This window comes from Monodelphis domestica, chromosome 4 (assembly GCF_027887165.1).
Source record: "Monodelphis domestica isolate mMonDom1 chromosome 4, mMonDom1.pri, whole genome shotgun sequence".
NCBI classification, from domain to species: Eukaryota; Metazoa; Chordata; class Mammalia; order Didelphimorphia; family Didelphidae; genus Monodelphis; species Monodelphis domestica.
The window spans coordinates 451,138,846-451,158,900 of NC_077230.1; the positions used below are offsets into that span (position 1 = coordinate 451,138,846).

Consider the following 20,055-nt stretch of genomic DNA (forward strand, 5'->3'; position numbering starts at 1 on the left):
ACAATGCAATACAATTCTGTGTGATGATCACGGTAGAGGCATTGCTGAGCAACATGTATTTATGAAGAAGTTGGGCTTAGATAATTATAAACAAATTTCCTTGTTATTGGATAAGAACAGGATCTTCTGTTTGCTTCCCCTTCTGCAGACGGAGAGAGCTCAATCAGTGAGGCACTCTGGGGACCACAACTGCTGGGGGCTCTGCACCTGTGTCCCTGCGTCTGAGTAAAAACTTGTTTTTCTCACTTGTTCCTCCCAACTTCTGGGTCCTCAGAAAGGTCAATTGGGACAAAGTGAGTTGGAGTCCCATGAGCTTTTCAGAACAGGGAAACTTCTTAGCATGTGAGAATCTATGTGGGCATCTGGCTTACACAGTGACTCTGGTCTTGGATGAGTTTGATCAAAGAACATTTTGTGAGAAGTGACAAGGTCAGAAAGAGGTAGCAACTGAGTGATTAGAAGTTCAAGGATCTCAGCCTTCTCTTTTCCCAATTCTAAACAAGAGAGTCCTGCAGCTTGGGTTGACTCTCAGAGTATTGTTCTCTTACATGGTTCTGGAACAGATTATCTTGTTACTAGTTCAGCATATAGAGATATTTCCAGCAGTTATTGCTTCACAAAGACTCAAAATTGATGTTTGGAATGGGGATGTGTAACAAGTCCTGCTGCAGAAAAAATGATCTTTGTTTCCCATAATCAATCCACTATCTGTCCCTTCTGTTGACTGCTTGTCTAATCCAGTCACATTATTTCACTTCTGTCTCTCAGACAAAGGACCACATAGTGTCTCTGCAGTTACATAAGTACCATCTTTTTAAATATTAAAGATCATTGATATCATGAAATGTCCAATTTAAACTTAGAACAGAAATCCAATACACTAAAGATTTATTAACAACCCAGAACTATAATGGCAGAAGGAATTTTCTCAATGGAGAGTTCTTTATGGCAATAAAATTATGGGTCCAGTCTCTAATTATCTGCTTTATATACAGGGATCTGGAGAAAGGAGTCCATGAACTAAGGGAGTTTTCTTTCTACTGTGAATAAAGCTGTGAGAAGAAAGAGATGCTTCTCTGCTTGGATCTGTGATGATACTTTAAGCCTAATGCCAATGTGATAGCAGGGTCACACCAAGTTGTTTTATAATTCTTCCCATTACATTGATTTGGGCATTCTCTTCTATTAAAAGATCTGAGATGTACAAATGATACATAGACTACTTAGTCATGGCTCAATATAGTTTGTACCTTGTGTCCCCTTGAAGTCAGCATTACCATTTGCAGAGCCTGATGGGATACCTCCTTAGATAATAAAAAAAATTGTGAAGACAGACAAAAATGGAGAACATTTTCGTAGAATAAAGGGGAAGGAAACTAAATAGAAGGACGAGAAAAGGTAAAAGAAGGTTGAGAAGAAGCAGAGGAATGTGAAGAATGAGGAGAACTTAGGAAAATGAAAAGAAAGATGTATAGAGCAAAAAGGTAGAAGATGAGAAGACTAGAAGTGAAGAACTGAGCAATGGATGATGATATAAAACTGGACTTGAATCCAGGACTTCAATCCCCAGAAGGACTTGCTCCACTTTCCCAGAATGCTTTGTAATCTCACGGAATTCTCGCCTGGGCAGAGAGCAAAATCATTATTTAAAGGGTCTCCGCCCATGACAGGATCTCTATTCTCTTCCTGGCTCCACTGGCAAACAGACGCATCTCATGATGTGAGTGAAATTTGAGTGGGCCTCATGGCCCACCTAGCATGTAGCTTCTCTTGCTTGTATTTTCTTTAACCCTTGAACTTTAATAAACCTCATAAAAATAATACTCCTTGCATAGAGAAACTAATTTCTACCTGCCTCAGTTTCTCAAAATTTTAATCTTTACAATGATGAAGATGAGATCCACAGTGTGGATGAACATAAAGAAATAGATGGAAAGGGGAAAAGGTATCAAGTGTAAAGGAAAAAAGGAAAGGAAAATATTTGAAGAAATGATTCACTTTTATACACTACTTCCCCTTTTTAGAGTGGGATTTCCTTCTAAGAATCTTATAACTTCACTTGTGTTTATTAATGTCATTTTAATCATGAAGAAACTAAGGCACAGAGGAAAGAAAAAAATTTCCCATGATCACATAACAAGTATTCCTAGCCAAAATACCATTTTGGGTATGTGCATTACAAGTTCAGTATTTTCCCCAGCAGACACCTGTCAATGAGGTCATTTAGTGCTTCATGGTATACTGACCAAGAATCAAGGACTTTGATCAATTCAAAACCAACCATTCCAGAGGGCCTCAGACTTAACTGTCTTAACTTACCTTAACTTAACATAACATAACTGAACTTAATTGAACTGAACTTAACTCAGTCTTAACAAAGAAATATGTTGAGGCAACTCAATGTAGTTACCATTGTACTGGAAATTGCATTACATTTCTGAAATACAGTGGAATTATTTGAATTTCTGGTGAAAGTTGGACTCAGTTAACTAATTTAGTGGAGAACTTTTTTTTCCAGTGGAGAGCTTTTTGAGTACAATTTAATTACTGAGTAGAATTTAAAGACTTTATGATTCTAAGAATTCAGTTGTTTGGCCACTATTCCATCATTTTGAATGGGCTAACAGTGGGAGTTGTTGAGAGAATTCTAGTTGGCAACATCTTCATTTTCCTGCTTTTGAAGAGCACAGAAGCAATCTTTTCTCATAACCATTTTCTCGTTGTGTAAATTTTTTATTTACCATTCTATTTTGGCATGTTCTCAGAACACTTCAGTGTCTTTCAAGTCCTCTTATTGACTCGCTCCAAATTATCAATATGCAATCTAAACTCTGGCATTAAGAACTGAACTGCTTCAGATTTTGTCTGACAAGAGAAGAGTAGAATGTGACTATTTCTTTATCCCTCCTTCTTATGCCCTCTTTATTTGTCCCAGGATAATGAATTTTTGAGTGTTATGACACCGTGCCAACCCATATTGAATTACAGTCCTTGTAAATCCCTAAATCTTTGGTACAGACTGCTGAAGATTTTCTCTACAAAAATATAAAAGAGGGAAAAACAAAATTCATAATAAGTATGTGTAGTGAAGCAAAATAAATATCTCCATTAGCCATATCCTTATACATGTCTCAATTTTTGCTCTGTATCTATCACCTGTCTGTCAGGAAGTAGAGGACTGGTGTAGCATGTTCATCATGAGTCCTTTGTAATCATCCTTTCCTTTTATAGGTGTCTAGAACTAATTTTCTCACTTTTTATTCCAGATTTGTCTAGGATTAAAAGTAAATTTCACTGATTTTATATTGTTCCATAATCCAGTATGTTTTTTGAGTTTGTATATGATTTTATATACATATATATATATTTATGGAATTCTATCATCCTCTATTGAGTTCAATATTCTGGCCTTTCAAGATCTAATTAGTTCTTGCCAATTATCCAATTGAGAGAGAGAGAGAGAGAGAGAGAGAGTGACAGACAGACAGGCAGACAGATAGAGACATCAACAGAGACAGAGGGAGAAAGAGAGACAGAGAGGAAAAGAGTCAGAAAGACATATACTGAGACAGAGTTTTATTAATTACAATTTTTTACATTCCTCAAATTTTTATAGGATGGCAAATATATCTGTGCACCATTCATTAATAAAATGTTAAGAAACTGGAGTAAAATATAGAATCATTAGCAATCTCTTTCCAAGTTGAATTCAAAACTTTGAGTTCTCTTTCAGAGAAGCCATTCAATCAATTCCCAATCTATTTCATTGCAGCATATTCTAACACATATCAAAGTTTTTCTTAAAGTAATAACATTTCATACTTTATCAAATATTTTGCTAAATTAAAATTTTTATTGCCTTTTTAAAAATTTAAAAATTAAAAAAAATTATTTACATGTAATCATTGAGGAAGCAAGCATTATAATACCTATTATACAGGAGAAATAATGCAAACATATTCCCACATTGACGATGATGTTGAGAAAACCAAGAAAAAGAAAGTGAAAAAATCTGCTCCAATATAATCTCAGTGTTTGTCAGTTCTCTGTGAAAATGGATAGCATTTCATGTCATGAGATGTTTGGAATTGTGGGCCATTGTATTAATCAAAGAATTGAAATCATTCATAATTTATTGACATAATTTTGGAATATACTGTCCATATATTGTGCATATACTGTGCATAATATTCTGTTTTTTGGCTAAAATTTATTTAAGAGACCATTCAGATCATTAACTTTATAGCATACAAAATGCTCTTCTCTTTTGGGGGTATATTCTCCATTCTTCATAGAACTTAACGCATAGAAACCAAATAGAAAAGTATTGTAGACTGATTGTTTCATACATGCCTATTTAGTCACCTTTTTAAGACAGGCAATACAGTCAGTTTTATATGACCTATTCTTGATATATTGGTGCTGGTCCATGTAATTTGATTTTACTTTTTTCAATTTAATTCATATTTTTTCACATAATGGAAAGCTTCCCCCAAATAGAAAAGGAGAAAATAAAATTCTTGGAAGAAATATACCTAGTGAAGGATAATAAACATTTCCAATAGCCACATCTAGATAGAATGTCTCAGTTGAAATCACCTCTGTCAGCAGAGAGGGATCAAGTTTTATTCAGTCTTCTGTAATCTTCTACTCCATTTTTAGATATCTAGAAGTAAATTATTTACTCCAGAATTTCCTCAGAAATAAAAGATAATTTCACCAATTTATATATTCTACTTCAACTGTGTATTTGTGAAATTATTTTTTGAAACTGTGTAGGACTTTACACACACACACACACACACACACACACACACACACATAAACACATCCTTATTGAATTGTATCTTCTTAAATTGAGGTTAATATTCTGTCAGTTCACTACATTATTGTTCTTGTCTTCATCATTCAGAGAAAGAGACAGAGAATGAGAGTATGAACAAGAAAGTCAGTCAGAGACACAGTGAAGAGATAGAGATAGAGATGAATAAAAGAGACAGAGCTCAAGAGACAGAAGGTTAAAGTGACACAAAATATGTGTTTATATGTAAGTAATAATTTTTTATTTCTAAGTTTGAAAATGAGGGTTGAGTCTGTCTTTCAAACCTCTTTTGCTATCTCTTTGTTCCTAAGAAAGCCAAGAAATGCTTTTATATTCCATGCCTCAGAGCATCTTAAAAATTGGATTGATTGAAGTTCAAGATAGGTTTTCTTGTAAACAAGACTGGTTTAATCCAAGAATGTCTGCAGGCAGCAACACGTTATCCTTGAGTTCCCTACTGAAATGAGTTATGGAGATAAAAACTTACTGAGATCCAACTTGATCTTCCTGTCTAGAACACCAAAGACTATTAGAATCTTACTACCAGGCATGACTCCTGTCAGTGTCATGAAGGAATCAGGGAGGGACTGAGGGAAAATCAGTCCTCCTTCTCATTAGATATTCATCAGTAGAAGATGGTTAGAGGAGGGCTGTATAAGAAGGTTCCAAAATTATATTTTAAGGCTCAAGATGCTAAATATCTTTGTCTTTGATCACTGAGAGATCACTGACCCAATGATTTGCTGGTTATTATTAGCCTGACCAATGAGTTGATTCTCTTAATGGAATTCAGTCTCTTGGAATTATTAGTCATATGTGCATATACATGTGTGTATGTACTATATCTATCATATTTCTATTTAACAGTTCTTTCTCTTGAGGTGGGCATTAAGTTATTCTTTAAACAATGTTTCTGTTGCTCTCTATAATGTTCTTTTGGTTTTGTTATTTTATTTATTGATTTATTGATTTTTTATTTATTCATGATTTAGTGATAAACAGTTGTTTATTGATGAGTACCTCCCCTATGTTCAGTTCGTCACCACGGCAAAGAGAGTAGCTATACATATTTTCATCTGAGAAAAAATTGAGATATTTTCAAGCACGACTAATTAATTTTTTAAAACATCTTGTTATTTGTGGGAGTAATGCAGAAATTATCTGAATTCTTCTTGTCTAAGGATTTCAGATTATTTTTTTTTAAATTTCTTGGTGTTCCCTTGTGACTGTAGAAGGATTACACAGCACTTGGGGATGAAGATGCAGCCTAGTAGTTAGCACTGGGTCGCAAGATGGAGAAGACCTCCACAGCCACCATCATTTTCCCTTTGGTGCTCTGGTTCATGGACAGGAAGGAAAGCCAGATACTGCAGAACACAAGCATGCTGAAGGTAATGAACTTCACTTTATTGAAAGTATCTTGGAGATTTCTGGCCAAAAGAGCCACATTGAAGCTCCCCAGGGCCAAGAATGCTATGTAGCCCAGGACAGAGTAGAAAGCAAGGAGAGAGCCCTCATTGCACTCAAGAATTCTCAGGGTCAGAGTGTGTGTTTACATCAGGGAAGGGGTATGAAAGAAACAGCTACATCGAACAGAGTATGACTTGAATGAAGGAACAAAAGACAACAAGAGAAATAGGTGCTTTGTATTTCACCCATCTCCACCTCCTGTAACCTGGCCTTGTGACTCTGAAGGCCAGAACCACAGTGATGGTTTTGGCAAGAATAGAGGAGATAGCCACCATGAACATGACTCCAAATGTTGTTTTTATGAGGAGAAAATTTATTGCAGAGGGGTGGCCAATGAAGAACAGGGAACAAAGGAAGCATAAGGAAAGGGAGAAGAGGAGAATGTAGCTGAGATCTCGATTGTTTGCTTTGACTATGGGGGTATCATTGTGCTTTACATAGACCCAGAGAACCAGAGCTGTGAGAAGTGAGAAAGAAACAGTTATGGAGGCCAAGGCAATGCCCAAGTTTTCTTCATAGGCCAGGAAAGTCACCCTTTTGGGGAGGCAGCAAATCCTCTCCCTATTTGGATATTGGTCCTCAGGGTACTTCATGCTTTGATCTCTGACTGAGGAGAATAATAAGGTCTTAAAATGGCAGGTTTGCATACCTTCCCAAACAGTGGGGCCCAAATGGGTATCATAGTACTACAAATTTCTCCAATTGATTCCATTGTTTCTTGCCTCTATGATATGGAAATCACTTTAAAAGACAGATCTGTATTAATTTAAGGTCGCCAAGGAATTCAGCTATGAAATTCCTAAATGAAAAACTCAAGACAGCTGTCAACCTTTTTATGGTGTTTTAATTACAAACAGGAGGAAGAAAAGTATTAGAGGGAGAGAGAAAGAGAGAGAGAGAGAGAGAGACAGAGAGAGAGAGAGAGAGAGAGAGAGAGAGAGAGAGAGAGAGAGAGAGACAGAGAGACAGAGACAGAGAGACAGAGAGACAGAGAGAGGTAAAAGGGAGAGAAGGAAATAGGGCTTAAATACCCACTTTACTTAGGCTGAGCCAAAGGCCCAGCCGAGGCAAAGAAAAGAGATCAGTCCCTATCACTCACGTGACCCAAATGGAGAAACAGTCTGTGGGCTCCTCCACCACAAGCACCAGGCTCCAACCACCTCTCTCCCTCCACCCAGGAAGTTCCCAGAACTCCTGAGCTGTCCTCTACCTCACTTCCTATGTCTCACCTGTGCCAATGGTGGCTCTCACTTAACCTAGGACCTCTCAGAGGTCTGTCCTTTTTGCACATGTCTGTTGAAGGCCATATTCTCAAATAATTAAATCTTGATTTTGCTGCAGCCCTTGCTGATCTTGTTACTCTGAGTAGGGTGGAGATTGTAGTTTCCAAGACCTGATTCTGTTATTCCAAGTATCTCTATTATTATTGATCAGGAAATAGCTAAATCCCATCTTCTAAAGAATGGTCTGAATAGGGTTGAGTAGTTTTGAAATTCACAATCCCCCCTGAGGCCCAAGGAAGGCTAATCTCTCTGATGGGTCTTGTAAACATACTAGCTATGAAATTACAATAGTTAGAGATAAAGGAAAAATAGGAGAGATAGTGAGAGACAGCAAAACCAATGATTTGCTGGGCATATTGACAAAAGCCAATTAGAGGGCAGTCCCCTTTGGCAGAAGAGTGTACATTCAAAATAAATTCAATCAACCTTCAGTTCAAGCAACCATACCCCAAGGTTCATTCTTGATCTTGATGTAATGTAGGTTTTCTGGCATCTTTCTGCAATAGTTCATTTTCTGGATTTAGGAGTTAGCAAGCTTCTTCCTTGTAGATGTTTCTCAAACAAACAAAAAAAAACTTTTCAAAATCTTGGAGTTTTATTAAAATACAATCCCCCCTGAAGTGGGTGTTAAAAAAACCCAGTTCAGCTCAGGATGCATTGTTGAGTTATGGGGGTGTATGAGTCAGTTATTAAAATAATTCAAAAATAATAAAAACAAAACAAACAAAAAACAAAAAATACATAAAGGGAAAAATATGGAAGAAAGTTAAACTTTTGGGAGAAAGGGAAGAAAAAAATTCAAAATCAGAATCAAAATACCAAAATCTCTGTATAAAATGTTGAGTAAACAAGAATAACTTCATAATAGGCCCTTGTAAAGGTCCAATTTAAAGTAATTTCTATCCCACAAGTTTGTAGGACAGAATGCAGTAATATTTCACTCACCCATCTGCAGCCAAGACTACAGGAAGTTGTCATATTACAAGAAGGAAAGGAACTAGAATTCTATTTTGATAGGGAAGAGTCATTTCCTGGTCTGACTGTTTTCATTCTCAAGGATATAGGGAGCCAGCATGATAGTCAAATTTTTGAACTTGTATAAATGGTGTAGATACAAGGAAGTTCTATGACTTAATTATGTCAAGCATTGCAACCTCGAATCCACATTAGTATTTCCTGTGTGCTCTTTTGGCACTATTCAGGTTAAGTCTGTGCTCCTTGTTTTTATCCCATTTCCTTGAATCAGACACAAACATTAATCATTGTAAACCTCAAAATTTCTGAGACTTATGAATGTTAGCGGTTTCCCCCATTGGGGAATCTTCTACTTAAAAAAATTCCCTAGAAGATGATGAGAACTCTACTTGAGTGTGGGGGCTCCTAGCCTTGGGAATATCCCTACTCCACCCTACTTAAGACTGCTTTAGGCCTTGCTGAACAATGAAAGTGCTTTGACCCATGCTTATGAAAAGGACAGGAAGTTCTTTGAGTCATGCCTGTTTTTAAAATTGATACAATGGGATGCTAGGTACTCATATAGGTGGGGCAACTTGTAAACTACTTAAATCTAAAAGGGTGATAACTTATTCAGAGGTTTTTTCTTAATGAAATTTGTCGACACAGCAGCATTTTTTCTGACTTACTAAAGAGATTAAAACTACTCAGCTGTGAATTCAAAATGGGCGGTCCTTTAGAAACATCTACAGTGATTGGTAGATGTAAGGACTTAGGGGAGGTGACGGAGGAGATTTTGCCCTTAAAAATAAGAGCTTGGATCTCATTGAAGGATCTGGATTTCTGATTCTCATTCTGAAGGAGAGCTCCTTGAGGAGCTCCTCTGAGGGGCTCTATCCCTCTGGGGTAGGAGCTCTGGAGGCTCTTGAGAGAGGCCCTTTGAAACAATCTCTGGCTGGAAGACTCTTTGAGGAAGGACGCTGGCCTGGTGTCACTAGTATCCTTGTTTAGTCAGACCTTGTGGTGAGTGTTAAAAAATGACTGATTTCTCTATTAAGACTCAGGTCTAGGCCATATTGGCTTGCGGCCCTTATTACTTATTCCTTTCTTACTCTCTCTCTCTTTCTTTGATTACTCATTGTATTGTTAATTAAAATCTCTATAAAACCCAATTGACTTGGGTATTTGAATAATTGGGAATATTTCCTTGGTGACCACCTTATATTTGATTTTAAAACCCAAGACACTGTAGTGAAACATATTTCTGCAGTCAAATTTATTCACCCTCTCTTATATCTATCACAATTTATATCTTCCACTATTTTAATCACTACGGTTTAAGACCACAACCATTTTAAAGGTCACATCATAGTCCCATAACATTTTATCAATAAATGGCAGGTTCCCACAGTCTAAAGCTGTTTGGATATGTATATTTAAACTTATATTACTGCAGAGCGAGAGGAAAAAAAATTAATTGTATGTACCTTTTGTACAAGAAATGAGGAAAGGGGAAAAATTCAAATATTCAAAAGAAAAGCAATAATAAAAAGTAAGGGAAAGAGAAGAAAAAATCAGGAATTCAATGTCTTTTTGAAAAAACAGCATCCACTTGTCAATGGATTATTATCTTCAATGCATGTGATAGGATACCGTCAATCAGTCTCAGCAGAAGATGCTCTCTTTACATGTGAGCAATGAATCCAAGAGTCCTTTTCTCCAACCTTTATAGATGTTGGAGTAGTTAACAATATTTGGAATGGTCCTTCCCATGAAGGCTGAGTTGCTCCAGGATGCTGGAAATTTTTAATATACACCTTGTCTCCTGGGTTCAGGTCATGAAGTGAAAAGTCTAGTGGTCTGGCTTTTACTGCAGCTCCAGATTCATGAAGTTCACGCAGTTTATGCTGTAATTCCTGTATTTAGGAAGCAATAGTAGTATCTACCCCTAATAGTGATGTATATGCCGGGGAGAAAGGCTTAGCCTGTATAGGCGGATGTCCCCAAAGCATCTCAAATGGTGAAATATGTAAGCCTCCTCTAGGCCTGCTTCTAAGATAAAATAGGGCCAGAGGGAGAATTTCGGGCCATTTTAAATGGGTCTCAGTGCATAATTTGCCAATCATAGTTTTAGGTTCTTTATTCATTCTTTCCTAGTATTTGGAGTGGAGAAAAAAAAACTGAAAAAGGTTAATTAACATCAACAAAATCAATAGAGTCTAAGAAGAACCACCTTCATTATATTTGGGAAGTTCCTTGGGCACCCCCCTGAAAACTGCCCCCCTGAAGAGCACCCCCCTGAGGAGCATTATCACTTCGAGTATTTTTTGGACGAGCACCATTTTTTATATTTTGTTGTGGAGTTATTTCATTTGAGTTATCATTTTCCCAATATCCATTCCTATAGTCATCATTCCTAAAGTTGTGGTTTTCATTGTCATAATTATTTTTATTTCTATAATTATCACTTCTGTAGTTGTTATTAAACTGAGTATTCCTTCCTATAATCTTGAGAAAAGCTCTACACTGTACCGTATTGTGGCCCTTCTTCTGAAAGAAGTGGCAGGTAATGGATTGATAATTAGATTTCTGGAGAGAGGCAAGTATTGTTGGTTCATTATCATGCCCACTTTCTAATTTAGCTATCCTATCTATTACACACCTCATTTTTTTCTTCATTTCCTCCATGTCATCATTATTTTCTTCTTCCTTTTCTTTATTTTCCTTTAAAACATACATAGCTGTTTTTCACAATTCTTCAAGGTCCATATTTGACCATCTTGGGCATTGTGTTATAAAATAATTCTTAATTGCTTTGCAAGAGTTATTGACAAAGATCCTTCTAACTTGTCTTAAGCTATTCTCTTTAGTTAGGTCTCAATCCAAGTATCTGTCCCCAAACTCGATTATTCTATCCATGAATCTGGAGTGTGTTTCTTCCTCCTTTTGCTTAATTTTTTCAAGTTCCATCCACTTATCTGTACTGTCTGCACATTCCTTCATTGCCATAAGGATGGCCTCTCTACAATGGTATAGTTGTAGATAATCCTCAGGATTGTTATTGTCCCATTTGGGATCCTGAGATGGCCAATGAGCTGCATTCCGCCCCTGGGTTTTGTTGACATGAGCAATTATTTTATTTTTCTCACGTTCAGTTAAAAAAGCCTGTAGCAAGTTCTCAACGTCCTTGTAAGATGGATTATACTGAAAAAATATGTCTCCCATCTTTTTTGTTACTAGAAAGGAATCTTGTTCATATGTGGGGATATTTTGTGTAAATTAATTTATTTCTTTGGGAGTAAATGGTATCCTATGTCTTAAAGTCACCACATCCCCATTCCACCCTATTTCAGGTACTTCTCTTAGAAGAAACAGGCCTCTAGTTGAATTTTGTACCTGTGGGTCAGTTTGACAAGGACAGGTTTCTCTAGGAGGATGAGATCTCCTTTGCATTGGAATTTGGTTTTCTGTAGGAGAGGGAACATGAGAAACTGGAATTGCAGGGGAAGGGTTTTGGGGATTAAATTCAGTCAAAATTTGCACTACATGAGTGAAGCAGTCTGTTAACTGCTATAGGGAAGGTTTTTTCCATCTCTATTTCAGGGAAGGAAATTTCCTCATTCAAGGGTTCAGAAACAGGTCTGATTCTGGTAGAGTGGGTATTTTCCAATTGATCCTGTAAGAAACATTTTAGATCTTCTAATTGGGCTTGCATTTTATCCTCAATTTTTTCATTTTAGCATCTCTAAATACAGTATTGAGGAGTACAAAAATGACATTACATATTAATATAAAAAATTGGAGGTATCCTGAATTCCTCAATGCCCCTAATCCTTCAACTGCCATATAAATGTCAAAGAATGTAGTATTCATTTATATATATATGTATATATATATATATACATATATATATATATATATATACATTAATTATTTTCTAACAGTCTTCATAAAACACGTGGGAAGCAGGACAAAGCAAAAAACTTTCCACAGGTTTTTTTTTACTCCTAATCTAGGCAGTTGTTCCTTAAGGGAAAGGATATTTAGAAACAGCTCTCCCAGCCAGGACTTTAGGGTCCTGTTGCTAAGATTTAAAACAGCTGTTTTCTATCTAACTATCAGAGTCACACAGCTGGGAAGTATCTGAGGTCCAATTTGAACCTAGGACCTTCTGTCTTTAGGCCTGGCTCTCAATCCACTGAGCCACCCAGCTACCCCTTAAGATTAAAGGGAAGAAAAAGAAAAACTGCTGATTCCAATTTAACTTAAGGAGAAAAGAGAAGAGAGAAGAAGTTTTTTATACTCACTTTTTCTAGCAGCTGTGTCTTTAAGCCAAGTTACCTGTTAAAAAGGACTGAGTGAGTGGTGAGAAAGTAGAGTAAAAAGGCAAGAAAATTCAGAAAGTTTATTGAGGGAATTCTTTAGACTTCCATGGTCAGCCACAATGTGATATGGAAATCACTTTAAAAGACTGATATGTATTAATTTAAGGTTGCCAAGGAATTCAGCTATGAAATTCCTAAATGAAAAACTCAAGACAGCTGTCAACCATTTTTATGGTGTTTTAATTACAAACAGGAGGAAGAAAAGTATTAGGGAGAGAGAGAGAGAGAGAGAGAGAGAGAGAGAGAGAGAGAGAGAGAGAGAGAGAGAGAGAGAGAGAGAGAGAGAGAGAGAGAGAGAGAGATACAGAGAGAGAGACAGAGAGAGACAGAGAGAGAGACAGAGACAGAGACAGAGAGAGAGAGAGAGAGAGAGAGAGAGAGAGAGAGAGAGAGAGAGAGAGAGAGATACAGAGAGAGAGACAGAGAGAGGTAAAAGGGAGAGAAGGAAATAGGGCTTAAATACCCACTCTACTTAGGCTGAGCCAAAGGCCCAGCCGAGGCAAAGAAAAGAGATCAGTCCCTATCACTCACGTGACCCAAATGGAGAAAGTCTGTGGGCTCCTCCACCACAAGCACCAGGCTCCAACCACCTCTCTCCCGAGCTATCTTCTACCTCACTTCCTGTGTCTCACCTGTGCCAATGTTGGCTCTCGCCTAACCTAGAACCTCCCAGAGGTCTGTCCTTTTTGCACATGTCTGTTGAAGGCCATATTCTCAAATAATTAAATCTTGAGTTTTGCTGCAGCCCTTGCTGATCTTGTTACCCTGAGTAGGGTGGAGATTGTAGTTTCCAAGACCTGATTCTGTTATTCCAAGTATCTCTATTGCTATTGATCAGGAAATAGCTAAATCCCATCTTCTAAAGAATGGTTTGAATAGGGTTGAGTAGTTTTGAAATTTACACCTCATATAATCTGTCATTTTGTGATCCTAGAAGTCAATGTTACTTCTTTCTTCTGAATTTCATGACTTGTAATATGAGGATAATAATGGCACTTTCCTCATACAGTTTTTATGAGGATTAAATGAATTAACAAATGTAAAATGTTTTACAATCCCCTAAAATGTGCTGTATACAAACTAACTAGCTATTATATAAATATTATCCTTACTTTATTAATATGAGACATTATTATTATTAAAAATGATATAGTAATATGTCAGGAAATAAAGAAATCCAGTTTATTGCTGAAATGATTTAATGGATGTTGATAATCTATCTTTTAAGTGTCCATCTCCTCATCCTGTATCTATCTGTTCTTTATAGACTTCTCCCTCAGGAAAATGATTCAGTTGTACTTAACGAGTTAGGCTTTCTAGAGCTCTTTTGCAAATGTCTGTGGAGATGCAGTCCCTATAATTTTTAAAGGTCTTGATTCTTTTGCCTTTCCTCTTGATGGTTAGTTCATCTATGATGATGAATCTATATGTCATTAGCTATTGAAAACATGCCTTTTGGTATTACCAACCTGACCCTTAAATTCCTCACTTGGACCTCAACTCTGAGGTTTTAAGAATGTTGATGGAAGGAACTATCCATGCATAGTTTTGGAGAAAAGATTCAGAAGAGAAGATAAATGATACATTGGATTCAAATGACTTATAATAGAGGAAGGACTATATTTGCTCCATTTATTTGGAGAGGGCTATCTAGAGGGCTTTGCTAGAGGGCAACACAATATGCAGTCCAGAAATTGAGAACAGAGAAATTTAGCTTCTTTCTGAAGAAAATCTTAATAATGAGAGTGGTCTAAAAATTTAGGGAACTGTATTGAGAGTAATGGCTATACTTTTCTTATAGATCTTTAAGCAGAAAGTGGATGACCACTTGGGTATTGTGAAGATAGAGTTAACTCTTACCTGCCCATTTTTAGATTTAATCACCAGAAGTGTATACAAACCACTTATCCTTAAGTATGGGGAGGTCTGTGCCCCATGTGTGCTATAGGAATTAATGAATAAGATTTGAGTGGCTGCTCAATGGGCAGTCCTAAACAAAACTTTAGCTGTAATTGGTCCATGTAAAAATGGAAGGAAGGCACAGGAAGTGGCCAAAGAATTGTCTTTATACCTGTCAAGAATTTTTTGTGAGGAGGTCTTTTGTCTTGGAACTTGATTTGAACCTGGAGGAGCTTTGACTGAGGGCTTCTTTCTATTTTCTATTAGGACTACCAAAGTAGATGAATGAAAAAGGCTGAATCATTTCCCTGTTTTTTTCTTGGTAGTACTAGCTTCCAGAGATGTCCCTTGTCTTAGAGGAAGCATCATGGCTAAAAACGTTGTTTAATTTAACTTTGGGTCCTCATTTCTGGGGACCCTGAAGCCCTGTCTGGTTTGGACCAAGCCAAGTAAATATCTGTTCTCTTTGATTTTCTTTCTTTCATTCTTTCTCCTTTTGCAAACAAACACCCTAAAAGTCAATTGGAATTCACTGATAATCCCTGGTGTCCACACTCTTAAATTTACTTGAAACTTTTCAATTTCCCCCTTACAGTATGATATACTGGTGATCTCTTCGAAGTTTGGGTCCTTCCACTTGTCCAGCACATTAATTTACAAGAAACAAGTAATCCTTCCCCCATGGAAAGGGTTTATGGGCAGGTCACCTCTCAATTCCTTCTATTTCAGGTTATAAAACAATGTCCTGTGTATGTTCCAGCCATGATCAGGAGACACCCCTTTGAAAGCTAACACTTGTATTGATTTACTGCTGAAGAGAGGGCATCCTCCCAAACACTTTCCATTCCTAAGACTATTGAAAGAACATCCTTCATAGAGGTTTTTTCCCTTTAGACATTCTCTGGGTCATATAATTTTCATAGTCTATATTACTTCCCATTTTCCTCATGTTGGTATTGATTTCCTAAATTTCTGGCTGCTTACTCAGCTTTGTCAGTTTAATATACTCTTCAAGGTTTATTGTTTTTGTTTTTGTTTTTTTCTCAGAGTTCCAGGCCTTATGGGGAATGAGGAACAACCTGGAACTGAATAAGGTCACAGAGCAACAGAAAAGATGCCTTCTAGGCATGCATTGTTCAAGATACATGGAAGTATCCAGCAGAAATAGTTGAGATAAATTTAAAAATGTGATGGATTTCTGTGCAGTGTTCTGGGTTTGATTCTTAACTCTTCTTAATAACTGTGTTATTATAGTTGGTCACTTTTTCTTTCTCTTTAATAGAACTATGACAAAGATACTCATATTTTGTTATTTGGGTCTTGTTAGAAAAGGGCCCCTGAAAATTCTAAAGTCCTATGTAATGTAATGGTGATGTAGTGTAATGATCAGTGTCAATAGACATTTCTAGAAGTTTATCCCTGAGTAATTGTGCCACACAAAAACTGGGTCAGAAATTTCCAATCTGGTGGACTTCTAATACACCAACTGTAACTAAGCTTGATCACTCTTGATTCTTAATCTGTTTGATCTTTCTGAGCTTTCTCCTATATTTACTTTCATAGGAATTGGGTTTTCCATTATTAGAATATGACCTGAGTATCATCCAGATTTATTTTGTTTCTCTTGACATGTGTTTTCTGTAAGTTTCTCCACCGACTTACTTGTCTAGTTGGAAATCTGCCCCTGTGGGCAGGGTGCACAGTAAAAACAGAAGACAGGCTTTCCCTCCTGGGCTTTTATGTGGAATCCTGGGCGACAGACTTTGCTGCATCTGGAGGGAAGAGTCTATACAAAAAGCAACCAAAGTCATAATGATGTTGTTTGGAGTCAGCATATGCATGTGTTAATGTGCTTTCTTATTTAATTTTAGCTTGTTTTTAGCTACAAGCACATATTTTTCTTATTCTGCAAAGTCTACCAGTGCTTTTTTTATGGATATAACATTGCTATCTGCAAAAGTTTGGATCAGTTACCTTGAAAAAAAAAGACACAAGTTGCTAAAGATAAAAATAGCTTGATTTCTTTCCTCTTATGGAGAAGAAAAAGCTTCTAGGATATGAATTGGGGTATGGAGTTTGTCCCACCTCACACCCCCTACTACACTGGGATAGCTTTTGGAGAAGGAATAATGTTAGTGACTAGAATTCTTTATCAGTAGAGACTTTTCCCAAGACTCTTTAGTACAAGTATTTCTATTTAGTCATTTCTGTTGTGTCTGACTCTTTGTGACCCTATTTGTGCTTTTCTTGGTAAGGATTATAGAGTGGTTTTCAGTTTCTCTCTCTTTTTAATTCTATAGATGAGAAAACTAAGGGGGAAATGGCTAGGTGTCATGGCAGGGGTCATTTATTTAGTGTCAGAGGAATGATTTAAAATCACATTTTCCTTATCCCTTGGCTGACAATCTACCTATTGAATTACCTATCATACAAAGTATTGGGAATGTAATTAAAAAGGATAATGCAGATACTACCCCCATAAAGACAAACTATTTGTGGTATGAATCTCCAGTCTCTTAGTATGAGACATAGTAAATCTTTCTTTCTGTCTCACCCTGTCTATCTTTGTCTCTGGATCCCTGCCTCAATATCTAGCTTTTTTCTTTCTCTCTCTTTCTTTCTCTCTATATGTGTATGTGTCTCACTCTGCATGTGTGTGTGTATGTGAGTGTGTACTGTAAGGGTAGAACTTAATTTTTTATTACTCCTACTTAAAAGTGATTACATATATGAAGTAGGAACACTGTTCAATTGATTCAACCAGTATCAATATGAATAAGGTTTATAAAATTTTTTTGAAATAGTTAAAACCTATTATTTGAATAAAAAATGAGTTCTTAGAAGCAAAGATTCTAATTTCTAGAAATGAAATGTCTAGAATAAACTGGGTTTTTCCATTATATCACTTAGGAATAAAGTTAGACCTGAGTCAATGTGGCAGAGAAGAGTGAATCCATAGGGTTCCCCAGCTTTATATTCATTTTGCAGCAGATATCCTAGATAGAAGGCAGCCTCAATAAAATTCTAGCTTTTTAATACACCTTCTCTTTCTGTATATTTGCAAAGTGTACAATATAATATACTATTTGGCGAATCAAATATTACTAGGAACATCAATTAAGCCTTGATCAAGAACAAGCAAGGCAGGCAAAAGAATGTTAGTTGGTGTGGGGACCTAAACCTAAGTCTAAAGTGTGAAATTGTTCTAGCCAGGATTTCAGAGTAATTGTAATTTTGTCTAAAATGCCATCTCTTTAGTCAAAGAGGAAAAAATGACACAAGGAAGATACTTGTATTATTGTTGTAACTTCTCAGACATCCAAACCAGGGCTGAACTCAAATAATATACTTAACAAATAGTTTTTGAATGAATACATAGTCAAATGTATAAATGAGTAAAGGATTGTGTCATGTAATAAAACTGATTGAACCTTCCCTCTGCCCTATAGGTTATATTATTTTAGACAAACTTTCATTCTCTGAATATCTTCACTTCACCAACATACAACTTCCAAGTGTCTAAGTACTTTATACTGACTTAATCAGGGATTTTGGCCTTCTCCCTGATTCTATAAATCCTAGATTTGTCACCTTTTTATTTGATGATTATACAGTTCTTCTTTTAGTGGCCTGTGGAAGTAAGGGATTTATTTAGTAAAGGTAGCTGTTATATTTTTAAGTGTGGGTCATGGATCAACATAAAAGGGGAAACATTATTTCCATTATTGGGATCAAGAACCATAATTTGGATAACACTGGGGTTCTCTTCCAGGAATCCTAAATATTTAGAGGCATGATATCACTTAGAGCACTAAGGTACCATAGAAACTTTGCTGAGTATAGCAGACATTGATCAAGAATCATTAGCTCTAAATTGAATTTTCTGAATGAGCCTACATCCTTTTTCTGTGACTGCTATGGACCAGGCATATTCTCTCGCTTCTCCCTTTAACAGCGGTGCAGTGTATTAATCTCACTGTCTCTCAGGCTCTCCATCTAAAGAGGAATTCATCTTGGTACTCTTGCCTCAACATCTTCTCATCTGAATTTGTCATAAAAGTTGATTTTCAAGCTGCTTCCTTCAGGGCATTTTTGTGCCTTTTGAATGAGGTGTGAAAATGCTAGTGATTATTCTGGTATGCTAGGTGCTCATGTTTACATCTTACATTAAACAAACATTTCAATCGTTCTTCACCTCTCCCCATGTTCTGGGCCACACTATTGCCTTCTGCTGAATAATGAACTCTTGACCAAGTGGAGCCTCAGAAATAAACTCTCCCACTTTGAGCAGAACCTCAGTGTCATTACCAAAGGTCACATGGTTGAGAATATCATAGTTTGCCACAGAGTTCTTCTTCTCATGCAAGACCACATGGTTCCCAGAACAGTTGTTAAACTGGATATTCTTCAGGAAGTAGGGGAGCTAAAAGTGAAGAGCATGAAAAGTTCTTCAGGTGAAGTTTTCAGGGATGGGTACTAAACTCTAGGCTGTCTAAATTGTTTTAATCGAATAGTTTGGATAAAAGCAGGATTAGTCTTTCCTCAGACTTTTCAATTGAAACAAAACTGATGGGTTCCTAATAAACTGGAAGCAGGTTCTAAAAAGGCGTCATTAGATTATAAAGTTGTGCCAAATCACAAGGATTTAGTAGATATATTTAAAAAGAGAGAAAAAGGCCAGAAGGGTCCTCTCAGTTGAGTAAGAGTAGACCTGGGAAAGGATGCACAGAAAGAGATCTTGCAATGCTGGCTCACAGGATTGGATGTGCTTCAGTGTCCTCCTATATTTTGTGAGCCTCCCTCCAATGCAGTCTCACAAGAGTTCAGAACCATTTATTCATTACCCACTATTCAAAAGACAATAGATTGGGTCCTGGAAATATTAAAGGAAAATCAAAAGTATCTGCACTAAAGGAGCTTACATTCTAATGAAGGCAAACAAATTGAAACTAAAGTGAATACTGTGAAAGGGAATTTTTTTTATCTTAACTTAATCAATCAAGTACTTGGAATGCTCCACTCCTTTACCTCAATCAGTCAGGAACTGGAGAATCCTTTTGATTAAAGTTTATACCTTTAGAGGATGGGAGCTGTATCCCACAGGTACTCCCCTCTGGGTAGTGCCAACTAAATTAAGAAACTGAAAAGTTCCTGAGATGTGATAGACAAGCCCACAGTGAAATAAGTAGAAACCAGAGTGACTGAAAGTGACATGGAAAAAGCTGCTTATAAAATTCAGCCC

At 36.7% G+C, this 20,055-nt stretch overlaps 1 pseudogene; it reads right to left on the bottom strand.

Moving 5' to 3' along the window:
- On the bottom strand, nt 6,016-19,236 carry VN2R573P (vomeronasal 2 receptor 573 pseudogene; annotated as a pseudogene).